Source organism: Cnephaeus nilssonii, assembly GCF_951640355.1.
Source record: "Cnephaeus nilssonii genome assembly, chromosome: 13".
NCBI classification, from domain to species: domain Eukaryota; kingdom Metazoa; phylum Chordata; class Mammalia; order Chiroptera; family Vespertilionidae; genus Cnephaeus; species Cnephaeus nilssonii.
Genome location: NC_137084.1, coordinates 56,047,332 through 56,061,976, shown reverse-complemented (window position 1 = coordinate 56,061,976; position 14,645 = coordinate 56,047,332). Strand labels below are relative to the sequence as shown.

Genomic DNA, 14,645 nt, shown 5'->3' with positions numbered 1-14,645 from the left:
TGAGGGCAGGGTGAGAGAGTATATGGGCACTTTGTACTTTCTGATACATTTTTCTGTCTAAAACTGCTCTAAAAATTAGTCCATTAATTTAAAAAAATACAAAAACCATGGCATGGCCATGAACTGCTTGAAAACCCAAACTAAACAGACCATTTTGTCACACAGCAAACAATGGAATATTTTTTTGCTTTTTGCCCAGGGATCTTCCTTATCTTAGCACAGAGAGATGGATGATGCCAGTACTTCCCAGACAAATGTGAGAGATTTAGAAAGTAGAAGCAGCTGCACCAAAAAGTATGCATGTTGTGGTCTCTGAAAAATACAAAAACTCTCATGAAGTGATTCCTCTCACTTCTGGGTTTTCCCTCTGCTCAACACTTAAAGGTGTGTCCAAAGGACAGCCACACGAAGGGCCCTGGAGCAGGATGGAGTAGTGTCAGAAAGCTCAGCAAATTCCCCAAGAAACGACAAATGTTTGGAGGCAGATGTTACATCGTGTCATCAGGGCGTCTCTGTGGTGATACCAACTCAAATCATCACAGTTTTACAGGAGAAGTGGATTCATATTTTTCTGCTATTCCACACCTCCTCCCCCAAAGGCCCAAACCAGAGAAAGGTACAAATATAATGTCAAATACGGTTACAGGCTAAATGTTCAGGTGTTAATTGTTAGTGATTCTCAGCCATGCCATGTGATCTTGACTAAATGTGGACCGAGAGAATATTCAGTGGATGTTTTCTTCTCATTGCTCTGCTAATTAATTTAGAAATGTGAATTGACCCAATACTCAGTGACAGGCCTTGTGTTCAGCTTGCGATAATTAGATATCAGTAGTCATTCAGTCACACCTTACATCCCCAGTCTGTTTTCCTGGTAAGAAATTAGGAAGCAATGAGGTCTGTTTTCATAAAAGCGAACAGTCTTTCAAATTTGCATCCCGTATTGTGACGAACAAAAGCTGTCTTTCTCTTTATCAATTTCCTTTCACATATTTGATGATCTTGGTATAATAGAATGTTCTTGTCCGTATTAACCTCAGAAGCATAAAAATTTCTTTACGAAGAGAGACTTCATAGAAAGAAGCTTTGCACTCATTTCCAATAAACGGTCAATGCCTGGATGCCAGTCATCGACTGTCAACTACTTAGTTGGCACAGTAAGTGTGGATGTGCATGTGTAATAAAGTGGCTCTAGAGAAGTTTGTTCTTATTGAGAATAATTGCTAATATTTATCTTAAAAATTTAACTTTGCATGATTAATGCCACTTATGATGAAAGATACTGCTACCAACAGTAATCTTAACCTTTTGCACTCGGATGTCGAGTGTGACTCGACACGGTTAGTATCGGTAGCAGCTCGAGAAAAAAGCAAGCGAGTGCAAAGGGTTAAACTGTGTTTTTGTAGTTGCTGTTAAGCATTAAATATGTTTGTTTGAATTAGGAAAAGATGTCCCACTTTTATTGAAGAGTTCCTAGTCCTATATTCCTCCATTAATAAAATCAAGAAGTCCTAGCCAGTTTGGCTCAGTGGATAGAGCGTTGGCTTGTTGACCAAAGGGTCCCAGGTTCAATTCTGGTCAAGGGCATATACATAGGTTGCAGGCTCCTCCCCAGCCCAGGCACTGGTCAGGGCAGCATGCAGGAGGCAACCAAATGGATGTGTTTCTCTCACATCGGTATTTCTTTGTCTTTCCCTCTCTTCCACTTTCTCTAAAAATCAATGGAAAAATATCCTCAGGTGAGGATTAAAAAATAATTTAAAAAATCAAGAAAATATGAAACAATACATTCTTAATGTTCAGATTCTCCAAGTTGCTGAAATGGTTGTAATGATTAGATGCTACCTCTTCCATGGACCTTTCTCCACCCCACACTCCTACCCAAAAAGATTCAATTCCTAGAAAGAAGGGAAGTTAGTTGCTCTTTCTTGATGGAATTACTCACTATAATAGTTAACAGTCATTGCATGTGCTTTTGTGTCATAGGCACAATACTAAATGTTTTAACATGTATTCTCTCATTTAATCTTCCCGACAACCCCATCTTAATTTTCTGTTATAACCAAATTTGTAACTGAGGAGAATGTTCCGAAAAATTAAGGTCACACATATAGTAAAATAGCAATGCCAGGATTTGAACCCACATATCATCAACATGGCTATCCTACATTAGCCACTGTGTATTTGTTTCTACCTTATGGAAAACACAGCTGAGCCCTGGCTGGGTAGCTAAGTTGGTTAGAGCCGTGGTTGGCAAACTGCAGCTCGCGAGCCGCATGCGGCTCTTCAGCCCCTTGAGTGTGGCTCTTCCACAAAATACCACGGCCTGGGCAAGTTTATTTGAAGAAGTTGCATTAGAAGTTTAAGTTTAAAAAATGTGGCTCTCAAAAGAAATTTCAATCGTTGTACTGTTGATATTTGGCTCTGTTGACTAATGAGTTTGCCGACCACTTGGTTAGAGCATCGTCCTTATACACCAAGGTTGCCAGTTGACACATACAAAGGTCAACCAATGAATGCACAAATAAGGGGAACAACAAATCGAAGTTTCTCTCTCTCTCTCAAATCAATCAATAAAAATAAATAGAAAAACAAACAAAGCTGAGGTCTTGTAGACATTTGTCACTCTCGGTTGGGACTGTTTTTGAGCCAAGTTGTCCAAGCTCAACATGAACCACCCCTCTACCTCCATGACCACTACCACACACACAAACATACCTGCTAGTGACTGTCCTACAGAAACTGTATGAGCCTGAGTCTATAGAAATGGTCTTTAGATAGGGCAGTAACAATTTTTGGAGAGGTTAACCAAAAAGGCACTCCCAAACGTTATTTTTTAACTTTTCTAAAATGTGTTGGCTTCACATTTTTATGAACTGGGTGCTCCCCATTATAGAGAAAAGAGTGACCAGTGCTCTTTTATAACAAGCAGTCTGGTTTTATCCACTAAAAGTGGGGAAGGTCTAAGAAAACAATAGGCCGTGTTAGCTTCAGTTGCCAAGAGAAAAGAAGGGGGATAGCAAATGTTCCAAAACAAAATTTATCTTTTGTTCTGGCTCCCAATCTGTTGTCCAGGTTATCAGTAAGTTACCCCAGCTAGTTGCCTCTGTATCTATGACTCATTCTGTTTATCTTGGTGGGCTACATGGAAGAAGCGGGTGCTCTAGAAAGGGCTCTGTTGAGACTGTATCCTGTCTAAGGTGGGTATCTACTTAGACCCACATTGAGTATGTTTCAAGCTAAGACTTCATATACTGTTCAAGGCCAGGTTCGGTGGGATACAACGTCACAGCCTTCTTCACCCAGTGGGTAGTGTGAGAGGCAGGGTCCCTAACAGTTTTTAACGTGTGTGACAGGCTTGCAGGCAGATACTCCCTTAAGTTCCCTTGTACCAAAGGCTGAGAGAGGCCTCTTAGTGAGTTATTTACATTTAACGAAAGGATGCCCACCCTTCTCTTCATGTAATTATCTCCTGATGGATCTTAACATCAGTCGATATAAAAGACAAACACATAAAGCTCTTCCCGGAGCACTATCTTGAGTTCAGTGCCTCTCATTGGTTGTCAAAAAAATCCTCAAGGAAAGGGCTTAGATTTTATATAGTAAAGCCACTCCACCGTTCCCACCGTCTGTCTCTATAATTGTGTACACGGTATTCATTCATTCAACAAATATCAAATTGGATACCTCCAGTATGCCAGGGACTGTTTAGGCTCTAGGGATTGAGCCGTGAACAAAACAGATACCTATCTCTCTTCATGGAGCTCATTCTAGTGAAGAGAGAAAAGCAATAAAGAGATAAATAAGCAAAGTGTATGCCATGTTAGATGGTAATAAGTGCTAAGGGGAAAATATAATAAGGCAAAAAGAGAGTGATGAACAAAGATGGGATGAAGCCATTTCAGACGAGGGGGCCAGGCGTGCTGCACTTGAAGGGGCATTAGAATAACAACAGGAAGCAGATGAGGAATTGTGTTACCTAAATAAAGGATGTTACCTTCTCACCTAGGTCTTGTACAGTCTGTGAGTTGTTTGAGAAAGGAGTCATATGCATCAGTCATTATCGAATGTATATTGAGTTAAGCCTTTACAATATAAAGGTGAGTTAGTAGGCCTTGTGCTCTCCTTCATATCATACTAGGAAAAACAGTCATAAATAAATAATTGCAATGCAGTGAAATGCAGATATAGAGACATAAAAAGCAAAATGGAATTTGGAAAGATAGAGAAGGAACTAAGCCTAAAGGGAATACAAGAAGGCTTTAGAAAGGAGGTGATATTTAAACAGAGGATTAAAAGATATAATGGCTAATAATAACAGCTAACCTCGTCCTCTCTTTCAGGGAAATTTTTAGTAAAATGTTTTCTTTTCTTTATATTCCAGATTACATTATAGCATATGAGTGAACTTTTTCTGTAAATCTTTCACACAGAAATGCATAGAGTAAATGTGAAAGCCACACACCACTCATCCACTTTATTGGTTCTGAAGCCTGGATCTAAACACTTGGTTACACTGAAAATGGAGGGAGGAGTAGGTAAAATAAGACCATTTATTTATTCAATAAATATGTGTTGAAGAGTTACTGTGTTGTAAGCACGGTGCTCGGGGTATTGAATACCATTATTAAAGCAACATGCCCTTTATCCCGAAAAAGGTTACACAGTCTAGTGATTCCAGGCAAATGGATTATGAGGGAGTATAGCATGTTCAAGAGGTTGGTGAAACCAGAGAGTAGAGTATATCCCACAGAAAGTTTTAGACAGTAAGTCTTGGAAGATACCCAGGGGTTGGGTTATAAATGTGGAAAAATAGGCAATGGCTAGACTATAAAGTATTGTGTATGGCAACTAAAGCATTTGGATTTTTAAATTATTTTCTATGAGGAGTCTTTAGAAATTGTAAGTAAAAGAATGATTATTATTGCATGACTACAGCTCTTTTGTCTAACTAACAGCCTTCTAATATTTTGATGAATTTTCTTATAATCTTTCTAACATATTAATAGTCTATTTTAATTAATAACATAGAATTATCTTTCTAACTATAAATATCTATTTTATAAAATACGGAAAACACAGGAAAGTATTAGGAAGAAGACAAAAAAACATCTGTTATTCAACCACCCAGAGAAAAACATTAACATTTTTTATGTATGTTCTTCAAGCATTTTTTCTAAATGTGTATATACATTTTTAGTTGTGTATCATAAATACTATACCCTGGACATTTCCCATGCCTTTAAATATTCTTCAAAAACATAATTGAATGGCTAGAGAATGATATCCTGGTGTGGGGAAAGAGTGATTTTATTTACTGAAAGATAATTTAGTGTATGTTTAAAAACATAGGCTGAGGAGTCACACAAATGTACGCTTGAGTCCTTGGCCTTAACTTGCCAGCAGGATGTCTCAAGGAACTCAATGCTATAAACCTCAATTTCTTCATCGGTAAAATGGGAATCAAAAAGGATCTATGTGATAGGTTATTGTGAAGATTGAATCAAGTGTGGTAAACATTTCAAAGGAACTAGAAATATTAAACATTCAATAAATGGTACTACTATAATTATTAACAAATGTAATTATTATGTGTAATAAAATATTAACAACTATTTTCCTCATGTTTCGGTGTTTATAAAGCAGTCTTAACATCCACAAAGACTAACAGATGATTTTTGTTAGTATGTAACTCTCAGTCACTAAGATTGTTTTTTTTTTGTGATTAAAAGGACTGAATGCTATTTAAGTGGCTTTCTCTACAGAAGGCCTTTTTTGGTTTTGTTTTGTTTTTTTTTTTCTGTTTTGTTGTTTTTACTACTTAATAAAAATGTATGGTTCACAAGACAAAAAGACATCTTTCAAACCAGGAGCATTCAAACCAAAACATGGAATGGCCCTTGGTTTGCATTTCTCTAACAGCTAGTGAAGTTGAGCATCTTTTCATATAACTGTTGGCCACCTGTATGTCTTCTTGGGGAAAATGTCTGTTTGGGTCCTCTCTCATTTTTCCATTGGACTGATTATTTTGTTGTTGTTGAGTTGTATGCATTCTTTATATATTTTGGATATTAGCCCCTTATCAGAGATATTGTTTGCAAAAATCTTCTCCCAATTGGTTGGCAGCCTTTTTGTCTTGTTGATGGTTTCTTTTGCTGCCCAGAAGCTTTTTAGTTTGATGTAATCCCATTCCTTTATTTTTGCTTTTTCTTCCCTTACCTTTAAGGTCAAGTTCACAAAAGCCTCTCTGAGACCAAGGTCCATAAGTTTAGTAGGTATGTCTTCTTCTATGTATTTCATTGTTTCAGATCTTATATTCACCTGAGTTCCTTTTCTAAGAAAGGAAGCAGCTGCCTGGTGTAGCTTTGCTGGTAAGGCGCAGGCATACATGATGATTTACTACTTTTCTACATATGAAATATCTGAAATAAAAGCTGGCTTAATTTTCATAATTAGTCTAAGTCACACCAAAGTAGCCAAACCTAAATAAACAGTTTAGGGAATTTATCTCCTGCCTAAGCCGCTCAGAATTGGGGCTGGTGGTTGGCCCACGCTGCCCATGACTTCCCAGACCAAACTTCTCTTACCAGCAACTCGCATCCTTTTTGCTCTAGTGTTCCCTCTCAGAACAGTGCTCTGCTGGCAGAAATACACACCTCCTTTGTTCCTCACTATTTTTTTAAGAAACTTTAGAATAATAGCAAATCATAGAATTCCAAAGCTGGGAGGGATTTTAGTGTGCATCTAATTCAGTGTTTCTTACATGTAGCTGTAATCAGAATTGTCTGGGGCTGTTGGTAAAAATAAAACATTTTCAGACCTAACCTCTGATAGTCCAATTTTGTATTTTTAACAAGCTGTATGGGTTATTTTTTATATACAACCAGGTTTAGAAATCACTAATTTGATTCCTCTTCCCACCTAAAATAAAGCTGTGAGCGAATTCAGGCAGGAATTGTGTCCTTTCTCCATTTTTTCCCGATGCTAGGAATTGAGTTGGCACTTAGTAAGTAAATACCTGTCGAAATGAAAGTGAAACCATAGCATATCCTCAGCATTGCTCATTTGTATATTCCTATTTCCTCTTGCTTGTTTCAAAAAGGATTTAAGGCAGCTTACAGATATTCATGTAAAGTCTCTCTCCGCTCTGAGTCAGGAGAGGATTCAACTGTAGACTGATCCAGGGGATCAGCAGCTCTGTCTGCTTCCTAGATGAATTCTAATTCTAAATTAGTAACATCCACCTTACTGAGAATTGTATTGGTTTTTATTCTTGTCATGAAAAATATTATCATGGAGAGGTATTCTGCTACTGTCCTGCAGTCAGATAAACCTGCATTCGGATCTTTCTAATGCACTACAGGTACCCCAGGGTGGCTCTGCAGTCCTGCAAGAGATACTTAACTGTTCTTCACACGAATTCTTCCTGTGTCAGGTGCCAATCAATTCATTTTTATTTCAGAAGTATTAATTGAGCATCTAGCATGTGGCAGGTACTATTTTAAGAACTTGGGAGGCAAAACAGACAACAATGACCACTCCCATAATGCCTTTAATCTGTGAGACATAGTTCTGCCTATTTCAGAAGGTTGTTATGAAGGTGAAATGTACATGAAGACCCAGTATATTTCCAAGCACTTTATAAATGGTAATTCTTTTGCCCACCTTTGATTCTCTTCAAGTGCTCTATGCATACAAAAATAACTCTGGAAAAATAATTCTCCCAAATATTCCTTTTCAAAAAAGAAACTTGTAATTTTGAAGAAAAAATTAGGCAAAGGATTCCCTTGGCCTGTATGTAGGCCATTTCTTCCATGCAGAATTTGTGGCATTTACAGTCTCATTTGGAATTTTTCACCTTGACTGGACAAACGAAGGAGCAAATAGTTACATCTTTAGAGCTTTAGATACAACTATACGGTAGATGCACTCAATATGCATCAGTAAGAAGCATGCGTCCACACTCATTCTTCTGTGCAGGAAGCTCCATTTCACAAGGTTTAGAGCTTAATGAAATGATTGTAGATGAACTTGCAAATAGCAGAGACGAATTCATTACTAACTAGATAATAATCACGTTGCAACTATGTTTCAAAGAATGGACCATAGCCAGACAATGCAATGCTGTATAGCCATACATATGTGCTACAGGGCATGCTCCAAATTTTTATCACTGTTTCCCAGAATGTCTTCATCAAACATAATTTCCCCCTGCTGTTATCAAGAATGAATACTACTCCCAAAGGCAGAGGTGTTGATGTTATATTTTGAAGCTTAACCGAGAGCTGACACCCCCACTCTGGCCCCTCCTTGCATGCCTAACGTTAGGCATACCTTTCCAATGCTTTGAGAAACCATACTTCTCTCTTACCCTTCTATAGTCCCATGTGGCCCATGGTGGTTTTCCACCCTCCAAATATCCACAAAGCTTATTCTCTAGGCCAGTGGTCGGCAAACCGCGGCTCGCGAGCCACATGCGGCTCTTTGGCCCCTTGAGTGTTCTAACGCCACTTCTTCAAAATAGACTTGCCCAGGCCAAAAACCGACTTCTGCGCATGGGCCATGAAGTTTCAATCGCACTGTACGTGCGCGCCGGCACGTGGTATTTTGTGGAAGAGCCACACTCAAGGGGCCAAAGAGCCGCATGTGGCTTGCGAGCCGCGGTTTGCCGACCACTGCTCTAGGCAACTCCTTCACTAGTTAGCAAAAACTACCAAAAAAAAACATCTTTCTTATATCTATATCAAATTAGCAGCCACAACTGAAAGAAGTGAAAACTAAGATCCATGTTCTTCACACAAAGCCCCCTATCTAAAATCTAAAAAAATAATTGAGAAGTTAATTTTAGCTCATATGAGTTATAAATCTTAAAATTTCACAGTGTCAATCTTGTTCCTGTATTATATTAGAAAAAAAATGTACTGTTTTCAACTGGAAGAAAAGAATCTATTTTCTTAAGTTTCAAGGACAGCCATCAACAATTTGGAGGACTTTAAGCAATCATTGGTAGTATTTTTCTCCTGTAGCATTTTAACCATTTAGGCCCCCAAATGAATCTAAATTTCCAAAGATGGCCCTAAGTGCTTGAGCCAACTTGCTCATGCCTGCAGAAATGAAGTTGCATACTTCCTACTGAAGAAAAATATTACTCTTCTTCCTTCCATTGAACATTTATAACATCACCTTCATGTCTCTGACATTAGAATCTTTGGGTATACAGCGAGAAGTATCTGTATCCCAGGACAGTAAAAGATGGGTAAATATCCTCTGGGTAAGCATACCGCCTCTGTTCTGTCACATGTGACAGATGTAGCACATGTGACAATAAGATCCATTTCTGTATGTGCCTTTCCTAATAAAAATCAAATTGGCGTCATTAGTTGAGCACTTACTATGTGACAGACACTGTGCTGAAAGCTTTATAATCATGAACCTGTTTCATCTTCACAGCATTTTCAAGTGGTAGATATAATCATTATCCCTATTTTACACATGGCAAAAAAATGGAGGGTTGGAGAGAGAGGATCAACTTGCATACCCAAAGCTCTCATTCTTAATTACTGCACTACACTGTAATAAACCGTTAACTCCCCTGGGGAATAGAATATTTTAATTATTTAGAAACCATTTGGCTAACATAGCACCTGGATCTTAGTACATACTTAGTAAATATTGGTTGTTTTGACCAAATGTTCAAAGTGAATTTGAGCTACAGGATGGCACAATGCTTTCTGGAATGCAATTGCAAACTGTTTCTACAAATTTTTCTATAATCTGTGGGGATCTGCCCAAAGCTAGAGGGGAACTGAAGTCAAGCTTTCCTTTTTTATATAGTAGGGCCTTTGTATACCCAGGCATAACCTTAAAACTTGAACAAATGGAAGAAACAACCCTCAAAGGCACCAAATAGGAAAAAATGTATAACTGTCAAGTTTTAAAAACAGAAAGATAATAACTTTTAGGTTTTGCATTGCTCTTCATATTATTCACAGCACAGATAAAATTGCATCTGGTTTAATGATATTCCCAAGATGACGGCAGGGCAAGTTATTATTTTAATTTTATAATTTAGTGAAATTACCCTGTCCAACCAATTGTCTATTATAGGTCTTCTGACTCCTACTCTATTTTTCCTTATGAATTTATGGACATCAAATGATGAACAGGATTTACTCTAAGACCATTCTAACCCTAAAATGACTAAATTATCTATGTTATCATTTAAGACTCCTGTCTTTCCTCCTATGCAAGTAAGAGATTTACATCACACTTCTGATTATACACATTTAGCCTCAATTTTCCCACAGAAACCCAAAGCTGCCCCAGTGCTCAATACCTGGTGAAATGAGTAAAACTCCAGAATTACATTGAATATAGCATCATTCCTCTACAATAACAAAAACCATAGACTGCAGAAAATATTAGCTCTCATGATTTCCCACAAGTTACAGATTATCTCTACTTCCAATATACACATGTGATGGGAGAGGGGAGAGTTTCAGAAGTGATGACTCAGATATTCCAACCAAAGTCTTGGGCCTCGGAGCAGTCATACATATGTCAATGGTTGCAATTGTTACTAAATCTCAGTGCCTTCTTGAAGAAACCACATTACATTTTGTTATTTAAAGAATTATTTATTCAGGACAGAGATAAGGATTTTAGGCTTGCAGGGGAAGTTCTTTCTCCTCCAGTAATTACTTCTGTACTTTCTGTCACAGTGCTTTGAATAGTCATTCATCAAACATTTAGGAGCAAAAACTGTGTGCTATGATGAGTTCTTGGATGCAAAATAAATTGCACATAATCCTTTCCCTCAAGAAATTGTACAATCGTGGGACTGGGGGTGATTAGGAAAAGTGTAGACTACCATTCTTAGAGTTGATGTGTTGCAGTGGAATCTCTCACAGTTCTGACACTGACTAGTTTTCTTTTTTTTTAAGTCTCTAAACTCTGATTTTCCACTTTTTCAAATGTCAGTATGAATCAAGAAATTAACATTTTTTTAACTCCTACTATTTGCCAGACACTGTTCTAAGTGCTTTAAATGCATTGCATTTAATCCTTTCAGTAGTCCTAATCAGAAATTACTATTATTATTCCCATTTTATAGATGAAGAACTCTAGAAATTAAATAACGCTCATTGTCATATAGCTAACAAGTGTAGCTCCAGGTTGTGAACGCAAGCCATCAGGATCCAAAGCCTGTGAGCTGGAGCCAGTGTGGGAACCATAGGACTATAAGGCCGAGAATTCTAAGGCTGGAGGCTCCCATTGCCATTAGAATAAAGACACATTCCTTTATGGAAAATGCCCCTTCCGCTTGCCACTCCAAACCCACAGTCATCTCTCCCCTGCCCGTGCAGTGCCCTGTGAGCTGACACACGTGGACGGCATCAGTGGGCTCCTTTGCCTGTGGATGCAGTAGGATTCCGCCAACCAGAAGTTGGAGGGAGGAAGGAAAGTGAGGTCAGGTTATTTATTTTTCTGGAGGCTTCCTTTTCTGTGAGGTGACTTGAACTGGCTGCATTCTTTCCCAAGTCTCCTCTCATGGCCCTCTTTCCTCAGCCATATCACTGGGTCTCTGTAAAGTCACTGCTCCCCAGACCCCTGCCCTTTTGCTTTCGGCTGGTAAGTAGGCCCCACTGTTGTTATGGGTACTCAGCAATCCCTAGTGATTTCATTGCATCCTGCCTGTACCTTCATAAACAGTCCCTTTATTAATCTTCCTTAAATTTTCCTAATTATCCTAATCTAAGTGTCTAATCTGTTCCCTCCAGTGACACAGGCAAATACACTGCGCTTAAGGCACTAAATGATGGCACCCCTGGTCCTAGTTCACCCTTACTAAATAATTTTCTAACTCCATTTTCAGTGTTTCTGTGACATGGACTTTTTCCAATCCTCAAGCTTGCTATCTTTCTAGTTACAGGGACTTTTTATACCCTGGTCCTTCTATTTGAGATGCCACTTCTTTTTCAATACTAACCTCTACACACACTCACATGCATACACACACTCAAACTCACACACATACACAGGCTCTCACATACTTACACAGAACTACCTGCCATGTATAATAGGTTTCAATTATATTTTTTTAATTAATAAATGTAACCAGGAGCCCAAGAAATGTATACGTGCATGGTATATCCTCATCCACAGTTACTCTGTGAGGGTGAAGAACATGAGTTCTGAGAAACGTAAGTGGCTTGTCTAACATGCCCTAAGTGGTAAGCGTCAGAGCCATGGTTTAACCCTGCTTGGTGGGAATCCTTGTCCTACTATCGTTGCATTTCTTGGGCTCAGGCTTGCAAGTTAGGGCCAGGCAAAATGCTCACCAGCTCATCAAGGTTCTGCCAGGCACTAAAAGTAAAAGGGGCTCTTGTAAGGGTGTTCTGGAAACTTTTTTTTGGCCAGGCCAGGTCTTTATTTGCGTTTGGGCATGATAGGGATGAAGAGGATCATGCTGATGAAAATGAAGCAGCCAGTTGACTGGTTCCTGTGAGTGCTGCTCCAGCTGCTCTGATTCTGTCGCAGCTTCTCCCGGTTCTGGTTGGCCATCTTGAGTGAGTGTGACAGGGTCTGCTTGTCCTTCTTGATGGCACTCTGGGCGGCCAGTGTGTTGGTCTTGAGGCTCCAGGCCAGGCCTTGTGTTTCTCGGCCAGCCTCTCCGGGAGGTTCTGGTGCTGTTGCAGGATGAGGTCTAGCTCAGTTACCGGCTGCTTCTCATCCCCTGGGCCCTGCCACCCCTTTCTCTTCTTCAATCCAGCAGAGCCCTTGCCTAGCAGCTCACACTCTGCATCCTGCTGGCTTACCAGGCCCACCACTACATACTTACCATCTTGGTGGCAGGCACATGCTCCCTGGCTGAGGCTGGCACGCATCTGGGGACCAGGAACTGGTTGGCTAGTGCCTTCTCTGAGGGGGTCAGCTTCTGTGCGTGTAGCATCCCTTCAGAAAGTCAACTTTGCAGCAATATTCACTGATCGCCTCAGAGGCCGGTTTGCTGGGCTTTCAGGGCCTGCAGCAAGTCCCCGAGGCTCCCAGGTACTTCTCCAGATGCCACTCCTCCATCCTGCTTCTCTGCTGTCATCACCCTGCAGCGGCACAGCAGCCGCCCCAGGTTCAGCTCCAAGCTCCACACGGCCATCACCAACCGGAGGTTCCCGCCCCTTCCCCCTGGAAACTGTTCTTTTCTAGACGAATATTTTTTTTTTCTATTTTGTTGCCAATACGTTCTTCCTACCCACCACTTTTTGAAACCAAACGAAACCTTTCTATAGTGAACATGACTGCAACTTTGCTTTATGTTGGAACAGATGAAGGAACATGCCTGTCTTGAGGGACTCTCGCTGAAAGCACTTGATTGCAGAGTGCCACAGCACCACTGAGAAACATTAGCTGAGGTAATTCAGCTCCTGGGGCAGTTTAATTTGAAACAATTGAATTTGTGAATGCAAATACGCAGCCTTTCCCTCTGGTTTGTGGAGGAGGGAGAACCAAGGGGGCCTTTAGCAGGAAGCTCAAAGAGGCAGCTTGGTAGGCAGCAGAGCTGTTACCTGCTCTCTGTGCCAACCCCATAGTGCACTTGTTTCCTATTGAGAACACATTCCGTTTGTTCAGCGCGTGTTCGTAAAGACAGGGATTTTCAGATGCATGGCTATAATGGAGCATTCACACATTCAAAACCCAGCTAAATTCCCCCCAGGGCACATGGGGAAGATGCCAGGAGTACATGTTTGCCTGGAAATGGTCATGAAAATACAATTTTGTTGATTTTGTTTCTATTGATACATGTTGCCCAGAATTGGCCATGGAAATACAATTTTGTTGACTTAGGGTGAGTTCAAGGGAATAGCTAGCCACCCTGTGCTGCAGGTTCAGGCGAGGGCACCATGGTTTCTGCTCTGACCAGATAGGATGGCACTGAGGCGGCCTCCTCTCTAGAGACCTGCTTTGGTTATTTTACTGCAGAAAGCTGGATTTGGGTTCCATGTCCAAAAATTCCTCCCTTATTCTGGTCCTCACTGTCATTGCCTACTTTCTTCCATGTCGTTAGTCCATGGAAGTCTGTCAGTATTGTAAATCCAAGCTTGCCAGATCCTGCAAGGATTCCTTATTGCTCATCAGGTAAAATCCAAGTCACTTAACTTGGCTCTACATGTGACCTCTAACTAACCTTTTAGCTTCATGGCCTGTCACTACTTTATCTTCCCTGCCCCTTCCATGCTATTACTACATAGAATGATGCACAGGGCCCTGAACATGGTCACTTTTCTGTTGTGTCTTTGTACTCCCTTCCTTGCCACTGTCCTCCTTCCTTGGTCCACTCACTGAGAGATCACTAAGCATCGTTCCTTGCAAAGCTTTGTCTGATGTCTACTCTTTCCTTTCTTCCCAAAAACACACTAGAATTTTGTCCAAAATAGTATATACCATTTTCATCATGTGAAAGATGTCATTAAATGTAAGATATGTCTCACATAAATGTGAAAGTAAAAAAAATTGTGGAAACTAGAATTGATAAAATACAGTATGATAGTTTTCTGTTTACTTTCCTCTCCCATTAGCCCTTTGGAGAGCTAGTGTGTTCTATCATTCATTTTCATAACTCGGTTCCTCCCATTGTATCTAATTTATAT

The 14,645-nt window shown here is 39.9% G+C and overlaps 1 protein-coding gene and 1 pseudogene across 3 annotated transcripts in view; one reads left to right on the top strand and one right to left on the bottom strand.

Annotated features, from left to right (window-relative positions):
• The window catches only part of GRM5 (glutamate metabotropic receptor 5), a gene marked incomplete at both ends in the record, with an annotated part of 417,852 nt that overhangs the window by 230,644 nt on the left and 172,563 nt on the right, over positions 1–14,645 (top strand). The window lies entirely within an intron of this gene.
• Positions 12,430–13,153, bottom strand: LOC307110003 (vesicle transport protein USE1-like; annotated as a pseudogene). The gene has a single exon. The product of its transcript is annotated as a vesicle transport protein USE1-like (transcript).